We start from the raw sequence: 24,867 nt of genomic DNA, 5'->3' as shown, positions 1-24,867 counted from the left end.
TTCAAAATTCACATCAACCCTTATTATTTAACACAGTCCATATAACTTATGTGATTTGCTAAGCCGAATTTCACTTCTGAACTAATTTAGGCTTGCTATAACAAAGGGGGTTAATACTTATGAACGGACTATATTTTATTTATTACATGTTTGAATTAATAGTACAAATCATTGAGTACAAATTTGTAGAATTTTATTTTCACTTTGAGAGTATTTTTTTGTAGATCAATGGGAAAAAAATACAATTAAATCTATTTCAATCCCACTTTAACTCAACAAAATGCGGGGGGAAAAAGTTGAAGGTCGTGTACACATTCTATAAGGCATTGTAACCCCTAACCTTAACCACTCAGTAGCATGTCTGAACTAAACCTTACACTGACCAGATAATGGTTACATTTGTCAGTGTTTACATAATGTTTTTTTTCATATCAAGTTGGTACATGGACAGAGGCGGTGTAGGAATAACATTGTCACCATTCCATTCTGCTCTTAAAATCTTCTGGAATCTCACATTTTTTCCCCCTTAATTTTTCAATGTACTTTCATATTCTATTGAATGCTTTTGTCAATAAAAGTTAGCCTTAGCTAATATGAAACCCATACATTTGGTTGGTTGAGGCCTTCAATACCGCAGGCCTCTGGGTAGCAATATTTTTGTTCTGTTGACAACCTCTTAAGCATATATACAGTACACACAGTTTGATGGATTGGATGAAATGTATAAGAAAGCCATTATGAGCAACATCTAGTGATATTGTAGCAGCTCAGATCAGAATTGCTGATTTGATTGTTCATGCCTGACTGACTCGGGCCGTTGATGTGGTAGGCTATTGACAGGGCAGATAAGCCATGATTTATGGTAAACATTATTTAACAGTGCCAAGGCAATTGTTTTGTTTCAGTGTGAGTTTCATAGGAAAATCCTAATTTGGACACATCAACGTCATGCTATTTATACATGTATGTCATGGCACTCATGATTGTCCAGTGCAGCAGACCATGCAATGTTTTGTACGCCTAAAATACTTAAGTTCAACTTTCAGATTTCTGCCCTCAAAAGTACTTCAACAGATGTCCTGTCAGACAAGATATTTCAGCAGTCTTCCAAACTGAAAGCACAAGGCTGGATGCTTTGGTTGAAATATTCTCTATTTACACTCTGTTGTCAATTAAATGCATTGGTAGATATCTGCTCCAGGGCCCAGGCTGCTCAACTTCTACATTGGAGAATGCAAATTCAAGAGCTCTCTCTTTAGTTGTCATTAGATATGCAACTGCCATTGTGCAATTCCTAGATGTCATAGTGACACCTAGTGTTATGGCAGATAAATTACAGCCTTCCTCAAGGTCACCACTCATCAGGGATTTTGAACAGCATCAGATGATCATGGTTTTAATGAGAGACAGCTAGAGATTCAAAGGCGTTTAAGAATGATTGTTTATTGGGTATAGTTAACAATTCAGTATTTGAAATAAAATGTGATTAATTAAAAGGTCTCCATCACTACAGTCTCTGCCATGTAAAATTACTTAATGTCATTATTAATAAAGGTACTTTCTGGGAACATTTAAGAATGATTATGAATAATGATGAATAATAGTAATCATGCAATCCTGTACTGTATTCTGGGAGTTTGTGTCTCTCCCCAGTGTGAGTGAAGCAGTGTTTTAGTTGAACAGGTCTGAGATCAGCGATTTTAATGAGAATGAATGAGTCACATATCTCTACTGCTAATGAAGTCCCGGTCTACTGTGTCGAAAGCATGTCGGTCGAATGAGTTTGGCATTAAAACTCCCAGGCTTGAATTCTCTTGTAAATTTCAACCAAATATTGGTACCTTATAAAGTGTTATTTACCTTGTTTATAGATGATTTCTAGTACAGAACAGTTTGAAGTTTTGAGGTAATTTGGGAAAATTGTACTGCTACAGTAATGATGGGTTGGGGAGTGGGGGAGGGGTGATATCCTCAATTAGGTTGACCCCCAATTTACAGCATAAACATTAAGAAATAAATCACTTTGGATATGATTCAATTGCAGATACACCCAATGATTTGAGGCCAAGGAGCTTTTTTGTTGAATACACTTCTGAAATGGATATCTGTGAATGAATACTTTATAATGGGGAATATGGCACATAACACTGGTCAATGTTGTTCTTGCTTAGTTGAAGTAACTAATGACAACTTTTTACTAATGGAAATAGATGGCTGAACCAACCCCATCATTCAAAACATTATGAGTGTATCATTTAAGTGTGGCATTTTCCATTATGCCAATGTTAATTATATTTGTCCTCTATTAACATCTAATATGATGTATCAAGCATGAGAAAAACATTACACCCACTTAAATGGCTTCAGTGACATTTAAGGTTTTAACAATATTTGTATCCAAATTCTAATACAAAAGTAGGATGGCAATACTTTGATTCATGAGCATGAGCCTCAGATTGGCAGCAGCTGAATTACAGGATGCAAATTATTTGCAATATTTAATTGAAACTAGAGCAAACTCAAATCCGACAACCATTGTTCAATCATTACCTTTTATTATTATTTGCTATGTATTTCCTTGGAACACCAGTTTTTGCTTATGATGGTATTACTAACTTTGGAATTTGCCATTTTCTCCACTAATATGTTTGGCAATAAATAAGACATGACAGAAGCATTAAACAGACAAAACACATTCCAAATACAAGCGTGCAACCCTCTGCTGGCTTCTGAAGTGAGGAACATTAATCCTCACTTCATTTCAGGTGGTTCCTGACTCCGATGTGTTCCAAACTAGTTCTGTTAAATTGTGTTGTGGCCCTCTCAAGGTAAGACTAGTTGGGTAGATATTACATTGTGTTGAAAGTTCTCAGGCTGTTTTTGAGGGAACGTTTTAGTTGTATTTCAGATAAAGTTTGGATTTTTTTGTTGTTGATGAAGCTTGGTCTTCTCCTTGATCCTATTCTGTTGTCATTTCAGATTTTAGGAAACAGTGTTGCACATGCAGGTTCTTAGAAACCTGAGCTTGATGCACTGAAACCCTTTTGAAACCCTTCTTATAGCCTGGTGGATTACAGAGCTCAAGGCAACATGTAGTATTCTCAGGCTACCATCAGATGGCAGTGTTGATGCACCTTGGTTCTTTGAGTAGGAATAGTCAAGCAGCTTTGATAAATTACTGTGCTATTGCTTTATGTACTGTAGGCAAATGGAAACATATATTCAGATGCTTTTCTGCATATTTTATAAGTACAATCAAACTCTAAATAAGATGCTGTACTGTATATGCCCCCGGGAACAAGGACATAAATAATCAGACTAGAATAGCCAGAGATAAATAACCTTAACAAGTTACTCTCTTCTACCAAGGCCTGTTCAGACAGCACTGTCAACTAGTAAGGTCTGAATGTGAGTCTGGAGCTAGTATGTTTTGCTCTATGCAAGTACATTTCAACTGTGGGAACTCTGGTGTAACCATGTGAACAGAGGTCAAATAGATTTTGGAGCAAAACACTGCACAGTTCCACAGTTGCTCCTCGCCAGCTGTGATGCTTTGTGGGAGGCACAAGGGTGTTTTTGCTTCACCCAATATTTATGGACTGGAACAGAAACAGACGTAGCTACTGCAAGTTATAGTCTGAAGTGATTTATAGTCAGTGTGATTATCCAAAGTCCTCTCATATATTGATTGTACCAAAATACAGTTGGAGGGTGTACTGTACGAATGGTGTAGAGGTACAGAGGGGACATTTTCTCAGAACAGGCAGAACATTAGAAAATGAAAAATGTCAGCCATTTTGAACTGACATGTTGATATGTCCATCTTAATAGACAAGGCAAAGTCATAAAGCATCACTTTAGACCAATGATTGGGGTTTTCACTTAAGGACAAGGTTCCGTGGGACACATGTCAACAACTTCCGGAGAAATTGGAGGGCGCGCAATTCAAATAAATAATCATAAAAATGATGGATATTAAAAATCTAGGTACATACAAGTGTCTTATATCGGTTAAAAGCTGAAATTCTTGTTAATTTAACTGCATGGTCCGATTTACAATAGGCTTTACAGCGAAAGCATGCCATGCGATTGTGGCGCCACTGATTTTGAGTAATCCGCTCATTCAACATCCAAAAAGCTACCGCTAAACTTTGTTAAAACAAGTCAAAATACGTTTTTATATACAATCCCCAGGTACCCTAAAATGTAATTAAACTATAATATTCCATACGGAAAGAAGTATGTTCAATAGAAAAGCAAAATAAGCAAGTGCATGTCCTCATCGTTGCGCGCGCACACACTGATTTCCAACTCTGACTCCCAGTACCAAAACTCTAAATTCTTCCTCGTTTGGGAAGAAATAAGCCTGAAACCTTGAACAAAGACTCAGGTATCCTGTTGACATCGAGTGGAAGCCATAGGAATTGCAATCTGGGAGTTGGAATTGCATACTACCCATAGCTTTCCATTTAATTTTCCCCCACCATATCAATTGTGTTAGTCTCATACATTATTTTAACATTTCTACAAACTTCAGCATTTTTTCTATCCAAAGGTACCAATTATATGCATATCCTGGCTTCTAGGCCTGAGTAACAGACAGTTTACTTTGGGCACGTCAGTCAGACAGGACGTGGAGAAAAATAGACCCTAGCCTGAAGAAGTCAATTAAGCCCATGCAACCCTGTAGTGAGAGACAGCTCCACTCCATCTTGTGTTTGTTCCTTGCTCTGTGTTGTCAGAGAGAATCCATCTGAGTGTGCCTTAACCAGACCAGGTGATGTACAGACAAACTACCATGGATGGTGCTGCATGCATATACTAAAAGTCTGATACAATGAATGAGGATTTGCTTCAGATCAATAACAAACCAATTTAACAATCCAAATAATTAATCACTTGGTTATTGATGAGATTGATCAGAATGCAGTGCCAACATTCCAATGCTATGATTCTAGATGCTTTTCTATAGACCGAATCAACGCCTGGCTACAACAGACATATGAATCGTACATTGTATGTACTTCATTTGCACAGAACCTGTTTTTACGCATGAATCTTGCTCAAGTTCCTATTAATTAGCATTATTATTCATTATGCATCTGAACAATAGTCCCAACATTTACAAAATGTTCAGTACATCTACGATCACATCTACTACCCCCTTGCCTCATACAGATCATTTTAATTTTCCTTAATTCCCTCAAAAACCCTGCTCCTCATTGTTTTCACCCACTTAAAGCTGATAATGAAATGTAGACACTGGTAACACGAGCAATTAATCAGAGCAGATGTGTATCTAGGTGAGTTCCAGAGCCAGGTCTCTGGAGCACAGCCATGAGGCTCGCTCCTCTTAGTCTGGCTTCAGGAAAAACTTTGAGTGAGAGGAGCCTGAGCGCAAAGCAGTGCTTCTCACCCACCGCTGTCACCAACACACACGCCAGGCTCATTACAATTAATTAGCCGCAGCCAAAAGGTCCTCACACTTCAAAAGCCATCACATCTCATCTCACCCAATGCAATAAGCCACTGCCAGGCTGTTGTCACGTTTGCTGGCCTGGTAAATCCAGGAAGACACTGGCGCACCTTTTGCAAACTTCATTGAAAAATAGATTTGGTCTCGTGTGTTCTCATTGACTTTGCTTGCCTTCTAATACAGGCTAAAACTAAATGTTTAGGCCTAGCCCGAGACAAGGGTCGGAGACAGCCTATATGGAGGAGGTCAGAGACCTGGCAGTGTGGTGCCAGGACAGCAACCTTTTCCTCAATGTCAGCAAAGGAGCTGATCGTGGACTACAGGAAACAGCGGGCCGAGCACGCCCCCCTTCACATTGACTGGTCTGTAGTGGAGTGGGTCGAGAGCTTCAAGGTTTTCGGTGTCCACATCACTAAGGATATATCCTGGTCCACACACATCAACACAGTCGTGAAGAGGGCACGACAAAGCCTTTTGACCCTCAGGAGGTTGAAAAGATTTGGCATGGGCACTCAGATCCTCAAAAAATTATACAGCTGCACCATTGAGAGCATCTTAACTGGCTGCATCACTGCTTGGTATTGCAACTGCTTGGCATCCGACAGCAAGGCGCTACAGAGGGTAATGCGTACCGCCCAGTACATCACTGGGGCCGAGCTCCCTGCCATCCAGGACCTTTATACGAGGTGATGTTTGAGTAAGGCCCTAAAAACCACCGAAGTCATAGACAGTTCTCTCTGCTACCACACGGCAAGTGTTACCGATGCACCAAGTCTGAAACTAACAGGACCCTGACCCTGAATAGCTTCTACCCCAAGCAAAAAGACTGCTAAAGAGTTAGTTAAATATTTAACCAAATAGCTACCCGGACAATCTGCATTGACACTTTTTGCACAAAAGTGTTTGACTCATCAAATACGCTGCTGTTAGTGTTTATTATCTGTCACTTTATTCCTAGTTATATGTACACATGTACCTCAATTACCCCTGCACAACAACTCGGTACTGGCACCCAATGTGTATAGCCAAGTTATCGTTACTCATTGTGTATTTGTTATTACTTTTATTATTATGTGTTATTACTTTTCTATTACAGTGCCTTGCGAAAGTATTCGGCCCCCTTGAACTTTGCGACCTTTTGCCACATTTCAGGCTTCAAACATAAAGATATACAACTGTATTTTTTTGTGAAGAATCTTGTTGTTACAAGTGGGACACAATCATGAAGTGGAACGACATTTATTGGATATTTCAAACTTTTTTAACAAATCAAAAACGGAAAAATTGGGCGTGCAAAATTATTCAGCCCCCTTAAGTTAATACTTTGTAGCGCCACCTTTTGCTGAGATTACAGCTGTAAGTCGCTTGGGGTATGTCTCTATCAGTTTTTCACATCGAGAGACTGAAATTTCTTCCCATTCCTCCTAGCAAAATAGCTCGAGCTCAGTGAGGTTGGATGGAGAGCATTTGTGAACAGCAGTTTTCAGTTCTTTCCACAGATTCTCGATTGGATTCAGGTCTGGACTTTGACTTGGCCATTCTAACAACTGGATATGTTTATTTTTTAACCATTCCATTGTAGATTTTGCTTTATGTTTTGGATCATTGTCTTGTTGGAAGACAAATCTCCGTCCCAGTCTCAGGTCTTTTGCAGACTCCATCAGCTTTTCTTCCAGAATGGTCCTGTATTTGGCTCCATCCATCTTCCCATCAATTTTAACCATCTTCCCTGTCCCTGCTGAAGAAAAGCAGGCCCAAACCATGATGCCGCCACCACCATGTTTGACAGTGGGGATGGTGTGTTCAGGGTGATGAGCTGTGTTGCTTTTACACCAAACATAACGTTTTGCATTGTTGCCAAAAAGTTCAATTTTGATTTCATCTGACCAGAGCACCTTCTTCCACATGTTTGGTGTGTCTCCCAGGTGGCTTGTGGCAAACTTTAAACGACACTTTTTATGGATATCTTTAAGAAATGGCTTTCTTCTTGCCACTCTTCCATAAAGGCCAGATTTGTGCAATATACGACTGATTGTTGTCCTATGGACAGAGTGTCTCACCTCAGCTGTAGATCTCTGCAGTTCATCCAGAGTGATCATGGGCCTCTTGGCTGCATCTCTGATCAGTCTTCTTGGTAGATTTGCAGTGGTCTGATACTCCTTCCATTTCAATATTATTGCTTGCACAGTGCTCCTTGGGATGTTTAAAGCTTGGGAAATCTTTTTGTATCCAAATCCGGCTTTAAACTTCTTCACAACAGTATCTCGGACCTGCCTGGTGTGTTGCTTGTTCTTCATGATGCTCTCTGCGCTTTTAACGGACCTCTGAAACTATCACAGTGCAGGTGCATTTATACGGAGACTTGATTACACACAGGTGGATTGTATTTATCATCATTATTCATTTAGGTCAACATTGGATCATTCAGAGATCCTCACTGAACTTCTGGAGAGAGTTTGCTGCACTGAAAGTAAAGGGGCTGAATAATTTTACACGCCCAATTTTTCAGTTTTTGATTTGTTAAAAAAGTTTGAAATATCCAATAAATGTCGTTCCACTTCATGATTGTGTCCCACTTGTTGATTCTTCACAAAAAAATACAGTTTTATATCTTTATGTTTGAAGCCTGAAATGTGGCAAAAGGTCGCAAAGTTCAAGGGGGCCGAATACTTTCGCAAGGCACTGTATTTCTCTATTTCTTTCTCTCCATTGTTAAGACTGGCCTGTAGGTACGCATTTCATTATTAGTCTTCACCTGTTGTTTACAACGCATGTGACAAATAACATTGTATTTTATTTGATAGTGCTTTAACCCCTGTAAGTCTAAGCCATGGGGGGGGGGGTCATACATACTGTGGATCATTTAGCTATTCATTTTTTAAAAACATTTTAGAACCCCTTTAGGTATCATTAAAATATATATATATTTGATAAAATATAGAATTTAGCCTTTACTACTATAGCCCCTTTACTACTATAACCACCTGGATTTGGTCTTATGTGGCAGAATTTTCACTCGTTTTTATACATTGGAATAAAGTAGAGACTCAGAGCTACAAAATGGTATATCAAACACAACATTTTTGAGGAACAACGGGAAAGTAATTGTACTTTGAAAGAAAACTCACCTTTGCGAAAAGGGCCTTTGAATGTTTTGGTACCTACGGGAGAGTTCTCCTTTGTCTACACCCATTCAGCATTGTTCACACCCTTTTAAGCCAGCCCCACCCATCTCTTTAATGATTCACATGTAAGGTCATGTGCTAAAGACTAAAAGTGGTAGTAGCCTACAATATGGAAAAATTCCAGGTGAACAAAAAGTGTCCAGATAAAAATATTTTATAAATATTAGATGACGCTTACCCAGATAGACTTGTCTAAATTGATGGGTCATCTGAAATAAATGCTATAACCTCCAGCCACATCCAGTGGTGGAAAAGTACTAAATTGTCATACTTGAGAAGTATAAATCATTCAAATTCCTTATATTAATCCAGCCGGCGCAATTGTATATTTAAAAAAAAATTGATGGATAGCCAGGGGCATAATGTACTTAAGTATCAAAAGTAAAAAATAAACCATTTCAACTTCCTTATATTAAGCAAACCAGACGGCACAATTGTATTATTTTTTATTGATGGATAGCCAGGGGCTCACTCCAACACTCAGACATAATTTACAAATGAATAATTTGTGTTTAGTGAGTCTGCCAGATCAGCCGCAGTAGAGATGACCAGGGATGTTCTCTTGATATATGTGTGAATTGGACCATTTTCCTGTCCTGCTGAGCAATCGAAATGTAACGATTACTTTTGGGTGTCACGGGAAATGTATGGAAGTACACTATTTAGTTTACGACTGTAGTGAAGTAAAAGTTGCCAAAAATATAAATGGTAAAGACACCACAAAACTACTACTTAAGTAGTATTTTCAAGTATTTTCAGTTAAGTACTTTACACCACTGCCCGAATGCCTTCACACCAGTAAATGAGCATACTTTATATACTGTTACACACGCACTTATCACACAGTATTCCATACATACGTTAAAGCCATGCAACCCGAGTTGAAACCTGAGTGAGGTGCACATGTAGAGTACATAAACAGATGCATGTGCCATATTGAAGTGGTGAACACGTAATACGGTCACATGATATTGTTGTGGTATGTCACAAAATCATGTTGCGACCACACATATCAATATTCATTTTATATGTCAATATTTTGCTTGCTAAGTGGATGGTCTCTACAGAAGGTGAAAACGGTACAGCCAAATGCTTACTTGCATAGTAGCAATATCAGAAATAGATATTGTCAATATAAATAAAATAATATATAGTATGTACAAGAACAATATCAATAACAATATCAGTGACAGATAAGGTAGTTATATGCATACAATCAGGGGTAAAGCGGCTGAGCAACAGGATAAAAAAATAGCAGTGTGTTAAGAGAGAGTCGTGTGAATAGAGACACTGCAGATAGGGCTGATGACGGGTCCGTCCGAACCGCGTGTGAACAAGGGAAACTATATTCGGAGAGCCTGTTTCTGTCCTGCCCTTGCGGGGCATGTGATGTCCATAGCCTCTTCCTTGCAAAACTCCCTGTTCTTGTCAAAAATATAGTTTGTCTAGCTGTGTCCAGTCCAGGTGGTGCTTTTACAGGCAGACCATCAATGGAAGGAACGATGTCAGTGCGCAGCAGCTGAAACCTGGTCCCGACATGCCGAACGCTCCTTGGCGACAACACAAGGATCCAGAACATCAAAACTGTGTAAAACAGAATAGCAAAAAAATCAGAAGACATTACAACCCTGCACTCAATCAATTCAATTCCCAAGTTTAGATAAGAATAACCTCATGCAAAGACTAATTTATTTTCTTTTTACCTGAAGTGCTGGTACTGCTTGATCTGTGGCAGCGACCTAAAGTACAGAGTCAGGTGTTGTTGCCAGCCATAGCTTTCCACCAGCACCGTACCATCCTCCAGTACAACCAGCTGTGGGATTTTGACCCCTGTCATGGTGCTGTCCTTCACAACACCAGCAATCTTAGACAAGGTGTTCACTCTGGTCTTTCTGAACCGCTGCTTGTTGAGGCCAAAGCACAAGTCCGGTGCAAACTTGGTGTGGCCTGTGATCAGGAAGTGAAGGTCCAGATTGTGGTGGAGCTTGTGCATGGTCCACCAGGCACAATACCAGAGCACAAACTTGTTCTTGTTTTGGTCACTGCAGTATCACAATTCAGGTCCACACGTTTTTTCCCAACTCCGTAGTTGGTGAAGAAATGGTGCATGTAGTTGATGACTGCACTGCTACCTTTGCTTGCTTGTGCAAGCTCTCTTTTTGATGACTGTATGACTGGCAGATTAGAATCAGGTGTGTTCTACTGATTGATGATGAAAGACAAATTCCAGATAAAAATATTTTAGCATTATACAATAGAAGCTCAATGCCATTTTGCAATCACTACACACAGTTCATACAGGTAATGTTAGCTACTGTAGCTAGCCAGCCATTTATTGTCAGCTGGCTAGCTAACAGCAAGCTTTAACTAACATGACAAACCATAGCTAGCAAAAGTTAACCCATAAAATCAATGTTAGCTAGCTAACATTGGGCTATAACTAGCAATGCAAAAAACTATGCAAAATTTCATTCTGAGAAAACTTCACTACACACACTTCATACACATACAGTGGGGCAAAAAAAGTATTTAGTCAGCCACCCATTGTGCAAGTTCTCCCACTTAAAAAGATGAGAGAGGCCTGTAATTTTCATCATAGGTACACTTCAACTATGACAGACAAAATTAGAAAAAACATCCAGAAAATCACATTGTAGGGAAAACATACAGTACAATATCTCTAGCTTAAGCTGATGGATTTTGACGGGGATTTTTTTATTATGTTAACGGTGCGTCAATAGACTCTAGGGTTTTTTAATATGCATTAAAATGGACGGATACCACCGTTTACAAGCGCTTTATGATGAATAACCAGACATTTTAGTTTGATATCCAGATAAATTGCTATTGTACTGAGAGCTTATCTAAATGGAATCAGTCAAACCCATCCCACTGGGCACAGACATCATTTCAACACCTAGTTTTGATTTACATTCGGTAGAGTTGTCAACTAAAGTGACAAACAACAAAACATTTCACCATGTCATAGGATTTAGGTTTGAAAATACATAATTCAATCAGTATCCAGGTTGATTCAACATCACATGTCATTTTTTGTTATTGAAATGACGTGGAAACAATGTTGATTCAACCTATTTTTGCCCAATGGGATGTTTGTCAATGCCTTACCACATTGAATGCTATATACTGTATACTATGGCACACCGAGCAAAAACAGGCCAAGTTATTATATATTCATTCCCATTCCTCCCAAGTTACACCCCCTGTGCCCTGCCGACTGGGGCTGCTCTCCACAATCAAAGGTGATTCCCCAGTGAGGTTGAAAAGATGGATGGTCTCAGGGCCAGCGGTTGTCATGAAAGGTAAGATCAAAAACACAATAGACTCATACACCCACCTCTCTGCCCACAGAACTGGGAGGGAGTGGTTGATCTTTGTGGGGGAAAAGCTGACAGGCTTCATTTGTCTGACCAGCGAGCGCTGCCCCTGGTGTCACGTCATATCTCCACATCATTCTGTCACCTCACCAGGCAGACAGCAGGCAGAGTGTGTTAGTGCCAGCCATGTTGTTGACTCATCACATAGTTACCCATGCACACACACGCACACTCACATAACTGATGTGAAATGGCTAGCAAGTAAATGGTATGCTAGCAGCGTTCAAACAGTGACGTCACTCGCTCTATAACCTTGAAGTAGTTGTTTTCCTTGCTCTACAAGAGCTGCTGCATTTGTGGAGTGATAGGTAACAATGCTTGATGGGTGACTGTTGTCGATGTGTTCAGAGGGTCTTTGGTTCGAGCCCAGGTTGGGGCAAGGGTTGGGGATAGAAACAACACTGTTACACACAGATTACATTGAGTATAGGGATGTGTTTGTGCTGGATGAGATTGATGTCAACTGCTGTTGATTTTATTTGCCCAACCATTGAATCAAGTTGTTATTCAAGAAAGGTATATCTAGGTTATCTAGGTCTATCTGTCACAGACGAAAGGGATGAAGTGTGCGAGTGAAAGTGCTGTGACTCATGCGCTCGTGTGTTGAAAGCCCCTTTCTATTATTGTAATGCCTAACCAAGCTCAAAAAGGGTTCTCTCTTAATTGCAATTTCACGTTGGATTGAAAGTCAAAGCTATTGAGGTGTAAAGCCGGTCGGTTACTTGGAGTATTTTATGTTCGTCACTGGCGCGCTGGTCCTTAGTTTTGCATGTCTCGTCATACCTCAGGACCTGTCCACCATCGGTATAAAAGAAATCACTCCAACGTTGTCAAAGCAGTTATTAATGGGGGTATGTATTACTCTCCTAATCAGCTGTGACATTGAACATTTCAGCTGGATCAAGATTAAATGTATGACAAACACTACACTCTGATAAATAGATCCGACTAAGACACTTTGTCTTGGCCAGAACTAAAATCACAGATTACAGGTTTTGAATTTCTATATGTTTTTTCCACTTATTCATTTTGCGTCTGGGTTTTATCGTTAGGTTTATTATATGATTGGTCAAGTTTACATTTTATTGGAAAATTGCAATTATTCTTGAGGCAGCAGTCATGTATCTATTTATTCATTTTTCTTGAAATAAACACGCCAAAAAGGCACATTGCTTTACATTGCCAAAAGTATATGTATAACTGTCCATTGTGTGAAATCCCTCGGCTCTGAGGCTAAAACAGATAACATAAACCCTTGGGCTCTGTTGGTGTTCAGCCGATATGCATTAAACACTGATTCATCTGGCTCTAGAATCAGTTACACAAACGCTGATAGTTTTCGAAAGCCACCTAGTGTGACTAGCATGTACATGGTGCCCTACATTCTCAGTACATCACCTTCTCTGTCACTTTACAGGGCACGCTTACCTGGAAGGGCTGAGTTAACAGAGGCAAGCACAAACCTATCCTATTTGAAGCCTGCTCAGTGGATTTTTGTCACGTTTAAAATTCAAATAATTTACTGGAATGTCAGGACAAGAGAGAAGGATTGGAGAGAAGAGAGAAGCTTAATATAAAACCCAAATCCCATTAGAGATGGACCCAGAGAAATGAGGGGTGGCTTTATGTCGCCTTAACACAAGACACGAGGAGAGGACTGTTTGATGGGGGTCAGAGATGATGTCCCACAGTGTGCACATTTTTGTTTCCGCGTTTCTGCCCATCACCCGAAAATCGCCTAAAGTGAAATGTATCATTATAGGATCTGTGTCCACAGAGGAGTGAGGCTAGAAGGAGCAAGTGACTTATCTGCCTCCGACGGTCGTCTTTGGGGTAATATAGCATGCATGAGAAGCTGTTCCCACCTTTTGAATGGGGGTACGTGTCATTCAGTCCCTCTGTAGCCTGCAAACTCTCTGAAGCTGTGGCATGGCAGAGGCAGATAATTAGTCTCCCGCTCCATGTTGGATGTGTTTTATTAGAGTACCTTGATGGCTTTACCACTTTGCCTCTCTCTCTCTCTCTCTCTCTCTCTCTCTCTCTCTCTCTCTCTCTCTCTCTCTCTGTCTTTCTCTCTTTCTCTCACTCCCTCTCCTTTTGTAGTTATTGACCTTCACCTTCAGAGGGCAAGAACAGATGTGTTCTCCATGGTGTGTAATTGGGATGGTACACTCCAAGCGGAGTTTGGAGTGCTCTATAGTGATTGCACTGTGTGCAGTGCATTTTCACGCTGTTTACTTAAAAGCCTTGTTAAATAAGAGACACATCCTCACTAGTCTCAATGCCGCACCACAGCGTAGTGTAGTCACACAATACCGGTACACTTTCCTCATTCAATTAAGGAATAAATGAAAGTGGCATGGGAGGGGGGCAAAGTGGTTTTGCTTGCCTGCCTCGTTAAAGAAAGGATTAATTAGAGGACATACAGCAATATATCAGGAGAACATGTCAGCTTGGAATATGTGGAGTGATTACCAGTCGCAAACCAGCAGTCTTACAGTTAGACATTATTACTGCACTCAAAATAAATTGCTCTAGTTTTATGGATTCTGCGATTTCCCTTACGACATAAACAAATTGATGAACGTGAGTTTATTCAATTTTTTTCAACATTCCATCAGAAAAAGTCAATTGAAAAGTGGCATACATTGGAGGTTCCTGCCAGGTACCCCTAGTACCGCTGTTCTACCTCATTGATCAGAACCATTGCTCTACAGCTCACCAATCGTGTGTACATACATGTTTTGCTGTGACCGTTTACCCTAATCATACATGTTACACCTTTTCCATTTTCTTATTCCTCCATGAAATGTAAAGTGGCATTATGGTGAAATCATTGTCAACATTTATCAATTCAATTGATCTGTTTTACATTTACTTCCATTCAGCTACATGGTGCATCCAATATTAAGAACATTTCAAATCATTTTGATTTGCTAACGGTTCCTTTTCTGAACTTATTCAATGTATTTAAGGCACGGAGAGCTATCTTACTTTTTAATTGATTCCATAAATCATTATTAATAACCTTTAAAGCTCCCCATCTGCATGCCTATAATCGCCATAGTCAATCGTTGGTGTCAATTTTGATGGCCAATCCATGTCCTCCTTCAATTGACCTTGTCCACCGAGGAAAGAGCGTACAATATTGCCTTTCCCTTTGGTAGTCCATTCATTTCTACTCCAAATTGAGAGTGCAGAGAGTTTGTTCAGGAGATTGAATTCAATAACTGTACTTTTTATGGCTGACATTACCAGAGCAATTTCATCGCATTGAACATATGGGAACTGAGATATCGTAGAAGCAATAACAGTCTAATATGGAGCTGTCTATTTTGTGAAGAATGTGTTTAACTGATTATGCAGCTACCCATTATGTTTATCTGCGCCCTCTGTCGATACAAAAACTTGGAGACAGGTCATTAGGATAGTACTTCAACCCACGGTGTCGTCTGCATCTGGCATGCTACGTAGCTACAGCGAGGCCTATGTTTTTGTGTGGACTCTCAGTGTGTTTTTTATTTTTTCATTGTTTTTTTTACTGTTAAAGGAAGGTTGAAGTGTACCACCTGTGTACCCCAGTGGTTCTGCAGCTGAGCTTTGAGTTCAGGTTCGGCCTATGGAGACTCCTGTCATTGCCATAACTGTGCTGGGCTGCGAGGAGAACAGGATGTGAGCTGTGTGATTGATTTAAGGAGAAAGGCCCTCGATTCTTAAAATGCCATTTAGTGGAAATGGCAGCCGGTAATAAATCCTCGTCAAACCTGGTGCCTCCTGTTGGCTCGACCCTGCATAGCGGCAGCTTTTTGATAAGCACTGTGTGGTCTTCTTCATGAGGATCAGGCACCCCTCTATCTACCCATGCAAATGAGGTAAGCAGGCTGTATGTGCATAGAACGAGAATGTGTAGCCGAAACATATCATGTCTACTTTTCAAGGTGTATGGTCATTTGTTGATGTAATTGATTTATTTTAAGTGCAAATGTATTTTTTTTACTTGTATGGAAATAATATAGCATTACAGGCACATGGAGAGTTATCCTCACCGCCTGCTGAAAGCATGTCCTCTAGGGGAAACTCCTTTGTCGCGGTTTGCTGTTTTACTGAATCTGTCAGCAAAAATTAATTGGAGTCCATTTTACCTCCCCTGGAGCTTTAATTTCTGTAAGCAGAAAGGCCCAATTTAGATGGTGTAAATAATATTTGCTCCATAATTGCTTCAATCAAGATGAATCACCTCTTTTCCATTGTCCTTATGTGAAGGTACAGTGAGGCCAACACACTGGAGACTGGCAGAGGGAAAACAAGTACTGTCGACTTGACCAGATTAACTCTCTCTTTCTCTCTGATGAGTGTCTGGAGGAACTTTGATTGGTAGGGAAAAATAGGTTTGTTAAGGCATCTGCACACCCTGAATAAACTAGTTTCTCACAGTTGCATGTATAATGATACTGTTCACTACGCCGCACTGATTTGCACACATATCGTTAATTGACCTTTTAATTGATTGCCATCTCTCTTTTAAGGTAGTTATTTGTATTTTTTTTTTTTCCCACACAGCTCTTTGAACCGCAAGTTGAACTGCCTGTTCATTGCCATTTTAAGAGGTTCTAGTGTTGTTTTCATAGGTTTTCCACCTCCTTTCCAAACAAACATGAAGTATTATCTTGCCGGGTCAATTTGGGGTTGAACCCCTCCCTCCACCCTTGTATTAATAGCTCCTCTGGAGAGGACCTGTACGTCTGGGTGTATCTCAGGAGGAGAAGAGCTAAATGAAGCCTGAACTTGAGAACAGGCCTACCTAGCCTCCTCAAGGGGATGCTTGGAGCACATTAAGTGAAACATCAGTAATGTGAAAAACAAATGGAGGGATGTGAAAACCCCCAGTGACTTTCACCACCAGCTATGCTCAGCTCCAGCCATAAATCTCACAACCCCTATGCACACTAGTATCTAGACTAAAAAAAGATTTAGCAGCAGCAGGATTCCTCCTGCTGGTTTTCTACTGAGTGGAAGGACACTAACATCCGAATGAAACATCTCATTTGAGCATTTAGCTTTGGCGTAGGCTTGTTGTCTCAGAGCCCAGTGGCGTTTTTTCATACCGTCAGCTAACTTACGTGCTATTATCCAGTTATTCTGTTCTTCGGAGTATTGTAATGACAGTAGATTGGGTTTGTACATTTGGATAAAGCACAGGGGTGATGCAATTGGAGTAATGAAGATGTATTACTGTAAGACAATTAACAAAACTCCTTGGCATGGTAGCCTACCAGGGTACTGGGTAAGGTAGGTGCCAGCAGTGTTTCCAAAACAAGTCTTACATTGCTCCCTTGAAACCAGTAATATAAAAAAACTGTAAACCCCAATGTTCTGTCTTAGTAAATCAGACCAGACTGAGTGTCAGAGACTCTCTTTATTCTGGTAAATCCATGATATCATCTGTAGCTATACTTTTCTCGGTCTCCACACTGGCCTTCCAAACGCCGTAGGCTGCATTTGAATAAATATCACACACACACTGACATTGGCGAGTCATTTTTATTCAATCAACTGGAACAAATAAACAGAAATATATTATGGATGGAAGACATAGCTGTCCACATTGCTTCTTCAAAATACCCAAGAAATACAATTAATATATAGAGATTTGATATAAAACCTTTGCATACTCAAATCAATGGCAGTTACAATGTCACAAGCCATTTGTCTGCTCAATAAAGTTGACTGAGCAGTTTGCAGATTGTGTATGATGTAGCGTTTTACTTCGCCCCTGTGGTCGTTGCCCGCGCCGATTGGTCAGAGTGGTTTGACTGGCCTCATTTGCTTGTTAATTGCATTTTAGAGTTGAGCTAAAGACCTGTCATCTGTTTCTGTGGTTTCATTTATCTTACAAATAACCTAGAGAGGGTGGATTGAAGTGGCCTACCTGCTGAGGCCAAATAAGCTTTTTGTGTGCATGCTGTGCATACAGGTAGAACAACTATACACTTCAGTTATTCATTTTCCTTATTTTGTTGGCCCCCAAAAATACATTATGTAAAATGTGCTAATTCAATACTTTTTTTATTTGTATATACTGTGTTATACGGTAGAAAAACGTCATATATTTTGGAGTTTACATCAATATGTCCTTAGAGCACGATCTCATACAGAAGTAAAGCACATAAACTCCACATTGAGTCTTTGATATATATATATATATATAACATACTGATACCATTTTGCCACCCATGAAGAGTGGATCTATCGACACGCTGCGTTTTCGTACAGTGCAAAATAGTATTCTGTAGGCGTATATATAAACCCCTTTGCCTGTCCATCTTTCAAGTGTTCGAACTGGTGTCTCTCTTTTTTTCACAGCCTATACATTGTGTGCTGTATTACAGTATAACTTCAATACAAAGCTCAAAACTCCCCAAAATATGTACCGTACAACAGCCTATGGAATAGTTTTATCTCGTTCCAGACAGTGTATTGTCCTACTGTGCACACTGTCCCATTCCTTGTAATTATGTAAATGACACATTAATGAGGTGTAATTGTGAATTCATAAAACAGCAGGGATAATCTGTAAAAAGACTCCACTTCTTAATAATGGGGAATGGGAGCTTCATCATTGAGGGGCGGCAGTGCTAATTGTTTACCCACCACTGTTCCTTAAACACAACACATTCATTCGCAGGTCAGGGGTGTATTTATGACTCTTTGTATTATTTAATGAACTAGGTTAAATGCTTACCACGGCGAGCGTTATTTATATTGGACTTTAAAAAAAGAGATTAAGCAACCACAGTGCAGTAGCCAGGCACTAAATGGCCAATACAACAACCCCTGATTTAATTAACATGTTCGTAGAGCGGATACTTTTTAACGTTTTAGAGTGTTGCAAGAGAGTTGAAATCCTATTGCCTCACCTCAATGCGAAAGAACCCATGGTGGGAGAGATCCCCAAGATGATGCCATGGACCTTAGATCACTTGGATTATAGTGTACAGGTAGAGGCCTACTGCACTGTCATTTTTGAGCTTCACCACACTTGGCCACAGTGTTTTAAAGTGCTAAACTTGAGCAAAATCTGTCGCCTGTAAATGTACATGAATTGTGTTGCCATTGTATTGGAAGTATTGCTATTGCTTATTTAATAAGCATGTAACCTAGTGCAATGCCAAGCTTCGTTTGGGCCTCACCAATGATAACATAGAAACACGACAAGCTATCTGTAGGTGCCCCTCAATCGATGAAAACGCGCGCGTTTTGTGCACGTTGTTTTCCCTCTTCTGTATTCACCAAGAAACATAGATAACTGACGGCAAGTGACAGGCAGGCATGGTGTGTTTCTGCATTCTTGACACACATACAGATGTCTAAAATCAACTACACATGTCATGGCTTTAATTACTTTCTACACTAAATCGATGGGGACTGATTAATACGACAGAGGTGGGTGCTAAGGTTGAACCGGGTTACTGAAACAAGAGAGCTTGCTTAAGGAGAAAAACTAATTGTATGAATTATTGAGCAAGCTGTCCGTCTTGAGCAATGATGCAATTTGGATTTTTACCATACAGCCAGTGGCCCTTTAATTGACTTTTTCCTTGATCTGTTCACCAACGAAAGAAAAAGAACCACTCCTGAAGAGTTACAGGAAGGATAACTATATAATAGTATAATACTATTACCAGGCGAATTACATCGTCACATGTATACAAGTATGAGCAACACAACAGAACGACAACTAATGAAATGCACGCGTAGGCTACCATATATATATACCATTATCCCATGTGCTGCCTAATACATAATTATAAATGGACATTGGTGGGCAAACACCTACAGTATGTCACCATTTTTATGCACTCCACTTCTTTCATCAATTACAGGTGTGTTCTAATTTGTCATTGGATAAAAGCAGTCCTATATTAGTCCTGTCTTCCTGCGATGACTTTAGACTCTAATTAGACAGGGTTAACAAAAGGAGAATGACCCGTACTCTTCACCCCTCCAAAGGATGTTTTCACTAGCCCGGCTTAATGGCCATTCTCTCATTTGATTAATGTGTCCATGTCCATGGGTAATTTTGGCAGGGTCTTGTCTAACATGTCATGAAAGTTCAATTGTATTCATGGCAAGCGGCGTTTAAATTTAAATGAGCACATTACAATTGCAAATGGTACAGCTATTTGAGAAGTTCATAGTCCAAGAACAGTGTGTTATTAGGCTCTGCTTCGGAAAAAAAGAAAGGTGTGTGTGTGTGTGTGTGTGTGTGTGTGTGTGTGTGTGTGTGTGTGTGTGTGTGTGTGTGTGTGTGTGTGTGTGTGTGTGTGTGTGTGTGTGTGTGTGTGTGTGTGTGTGTGTGTGTGTGTGTGTGTGTGTGTGTGTGTGTGTGTGTGTGTGTGTGTGTGTGTGTGTGTGTGTGTGTGTGTGTGTGTGTGTGCGTGCATGGTAGGTGGTGGTGGCATTAGAGAGGGGGGAAGGTTACATGTTCTAATAAACCAAATGCATTACTCAGGTGAAATGTATGTGGACCTTTTATTTTATTTTTTATTTTTTTACTTTAGCTTTTCTGCAAGAAGATGACATTATAGCCATGCTCAGTGGTTGATATTAGAATGGTTTCTTATTCCAGATATTGGCATGTATGAGCAGGTGAATATCAAAATGCCTAAAACGTCAAACAAATAGTCATTTAAATGACTGTACATTTCAGTTCACCTGTATACTTAAGGCCGGGCACTTTCTCTGCTATGTCTAATTTGTGTACTTAACTGTGATTTGCATCATAGAAATAGACACTTTCAGTGTAGATTTCCTGTTAAGCACTTTTGCATTTTTCTCCCTGTGCACCAAATATTTCTTTAGTGTTTAGAACATTCATTTGCATGTTAATGAAGGTTAAGGGCAGAAGCCACTAATTAAAATCCAGTAAAGTCCTGCCTAATGGTCCACTAAAGACATAGCATGGCTCCCATAACTCCATTATGCAAATGCTATTCAGGAGTGACCAGACTGTTGCTAGAATCTTGCTAGCAAACAAGACTCTAACATATATTAGCCTCAACAGAGAACCAAGCCACCACAAATTAGCTCTTCATAGCATGACTACATCTAAACATTATTTTGGGGGCAGGTTATCAGCATTCCAAAAAAAAAAATATATTCAGCTCCAAAGCCAAATGTGTCCAATGGCATCATTTGCAGTGCGGATGTCTGGTGTTGCATCACTGTGCAACTTATGTTTTTATTGTTGTTGTTGGTCAAATGACTTGAGCTACGTAATGTAAGGTGGCCGTGCCAGGGACGGATGGCAATGCCTGAACAGTCAAAAAGGCCACACATTAACCCTGCACATCTGCCTTTAGCGAAAGAGGATAACAATAAAACACATGAACAAGTCCATCTGGCCAATTATAAGTCAATCCTTGGGGAATTCAACCTTAATTATTTTGATACCTCTTACTATGAACAAATCATCTCTGCGTAAAGGACATCTACTCCACGGGAAGTGAATTCGTACTATATCTGGAGAGTTGTTGCCCTCACTGATCAAAACAACTTTCCAACTGTAAATATTCAAGCTTTAACCTTGCCAATAGGGGCTATGAGTGGAAAATAGCCTTTTGGCTTGATGAGAAAGCTACTGTTGCAATGCGTTATGACTGAATAACCTTACTGTCAAATTTGATCCCTTTGGGTGATTTAGAAAGCAGCTTCTTGATATTAACAAACAGTCCTTAGTATTGGCATAGAAAACAGGACCCTGCAGCTAATGTTCACCCATCCCTCTCGAAAACAAGCAACCAACTTAGTACGGCTTTTGTGTTGCATGTTGTTCACACTGCCTATTGTATTTGAACTACGCAAAGGGATACAAAGCATAGTTTTTTTTTTTACATTCCCTGGTATATTCTTAATTTTGGTCCAAACTTTATGAGTTCAAACTTAGTACTTGCTTAATTTCAAGGATGATGCCTTCCAGTCCATGTCAAAACAGAGACAAAGACGAGAGATGGTTATCTTCTCTCTCCTCTCCTTTAGTCGAACCTCAAATGCTGTGGGTCTCAACTTGTTCAATCTGAAATGCGATGCTTTATGCATAGCAATGGCCTTACTTTTAAATAGTGCTGCCGCCTATAATTTGGCTCAGTCATTCTTCATTACGCTCATCCTCTCACTTTACTTCTTTGTCTCTGAGGTCTGACAGACGTCTTGTTTTTGGCTTTTTTCTCTCCCCGTTCTTAATTTCTTTTCATTTTAGCTCTCTAGTTTTGTGATGAGTGTGTTCACTTTCTTCATGATACAAATGAGTCCTTTAATTATTGATTATTTAGAGGATTAGATTGGGAGAAAATAGGCCTTGGGCTAATATTTCGCCAGCTGATCCTTGGAAAGGGTTACATTTTGCATGTTCTACAGCTAGGTTTGCAAAGCTACCAGCAATTTACCAAAGTTGCTGGAATCTTCAGTATTGTTTGTAGTTAACAGAAAATCTATGGCAAACTATCATAACTTTGGGAACTTATACTTGGATAACTGTAAAAAATATATTTATTAATATATAGTATTCATTTATTATATATGTGTATATATTGTCCATGATTTTCTAGTAGATAAGCCATATGGTTAGAGAGAAAATAGCCCAATTGATTAAAAAGCATATGGCATTATTTTCAGTACTAACTTTTTTCAAAACGGCCACCAGTTTAATGTGAAAACATTAACAAAAAAATATATATACAGTATATACATGATTTGGAAAGGCACACACCTAAATATATAAGGTCCCACAGTTGACAGTGCATGTCAGAGCAAAAACCAAGCCATGAGGTTGAAGGAATTGTCCGAAGAGTTCTGAGACAAAATTGTGTTGAGGCACAGATCTGGGGAAGGGTACCAAAAAATGTCTGCAGCATTGAAGGGCCCAAAGAACACAGTGGCCTCCACCGCTCTTAAATTGAAGAAGTTTGGAACCACCAAGATTCTTCCTAGAGCTGGCCGCCCGGCCAAACTGAACAGTCAGGGGAGAAGGATCTTGGTCAAAGAGATGACCAAGAACCCGATGGTCACTCTGACAGAGCTCTAGAGGTTGTCTGGGGAGATGGAAGAACCTTTCAGAAGGAAAACGATCTCTGCAGCACTCCACCAATTAGGGATTTATAATTGAGTGGGGAGGCAGAAGCCACTCCTCAGTAAAAGGCACATGACAGCCCGATTGGAGTTTGCCAAAAGGCTCCTAAAGGACTTTCAGACCATGAGAAACAAGATGCTCTGGTCTGATGAAGCCAAGATGGAACTCTTTGGCCTGAATGCCAAGTGTCACGTCTGGAAGAAAACCTGACACCATTCCTACGGTGAAACATGGTGGTGGCAGCATCATGTTGTGGGGATATCTTCCAGTGGCAGGGATTGGGAGACTAGTCAGGATTGAGGGAAAGATTAACAGAGCAAAGTACAGAGGGATCCTTGATGAAAACGTGCTCCAGAGAGCTCAGCATCTCAGACTGGGGCAAAGGTTCACCTTCCAATAGGACAATGACCCTAAGCACACTGCCAAGACATCATAGGAGTGGCTCTGGGACAAGTCTCTGAATGTCCTTGAGTGGCCCAACCAGAGCCCGGACTTGAGCCCGATCGATCATTTCTTGAGAGACCTGTGCAGCGATGCTCCCCATCCAACCTGAAAGAGCTTGAGAGGATCTGAGGAGAAGAATTGAAGAAACTCCCCTAAATAAAGGTGTGCCAATCTTGTAGTGTCATACCCAAGAAGACGCAAGGCTGTGATCACTGCCAAAAGCACTTCAACAAAGAATTGAGTCACAGGTCTGAATACTTATCTAAATATGATATTTTCATTTTTTATTTTCAATACATTTGCAAAAAAATCTTAACCATTTTTTACTTTGTCATTATGGGGTATTGTGTGTAGATTGATGAGAATTGAAAAATATATATTTTAATTTTAGAATAAGGATGTAATGTAACAACATATGGAAAAAGTCTAGGGGTCTGAATACTTTCCGAATGCACCGTTTTAACATAGTAAAAGTTGTAAAAAAATTAAATATATTTCATGCTGAAACCCTCTTATATTCATGCTGAAACTCTCTGAAACTGTTTTTTTTCCCCAACATTTTTGTAACTAGATGTTTTGTGATAAATGAGAGCTGTAGTATTTCTTAGTTGATTGCTTCCTGTTCGGACCACAATGTCGACTTGAATGTCTTACTTACATTGTCTCAGATGACGTGGGACTAATATGCTAATGGCATGGAATTAACTGATCCGCTGCTTTAGGCTATTCTTGTGTGATTATTTTCACATGAATATGTGCTGACATTCTGTCTGCTGCAAAACAGCTCTCACAGTAGTCAAATTACTACAAAAGCATGCATAACATTTAACATACATGGATGGGCACAACCCACCTGTAGAAATAAAATAACATTCATATATTACAGTTAGAAATGGATCTGTGGAGTTTCTGTTATTGTTTGATAACTGAAACCGTGAAGAGATTAAAGGCTCTGGGCTGACACAGGTTGGATTAGACCACGGTTGAACTGCCTCTTGAGTGTCTAAACGTCTTATTCAAATTCCATACGCTGCACTTGAAATGGTTGAAAAAGGTATTTATTGCCGTGCGCTGTTATCTACAGTACAAGACTGCATTTCCGCAGCTTGACAAAGTTTGGTAAATGGTGTTCGTTTTCGGGATTGGGAAACCAGAGTGGTAGTTGGTGGGGATGAGTGAACATACAGTAGTTCAACTTTTTGAGTTCGACTTTTAATGACTACCAGATCCAACTTT

Source organism: Oncorhynchus gorbuscha, linkage group LG05 (assembly GCF_021184085.1).
Source record: "Oncorhynchus gorbuscha isolate QuinsamMale2020 ecotype Even-year linkage group LG05, OgorEven_v1.0, whole genome shotgun sequence".
In the NCBI taxonomy this organism is placed as follows: domain Eukaryota; kingdom Metazoa; phylum Chordata; class Actinopteri; order Salmoniformes; family Salmonidae; genus Oncorhynchus; species Oncorhynchus gorbuscha.
This window is presented reverse-complemented; position numbering follows the sequence as displayed.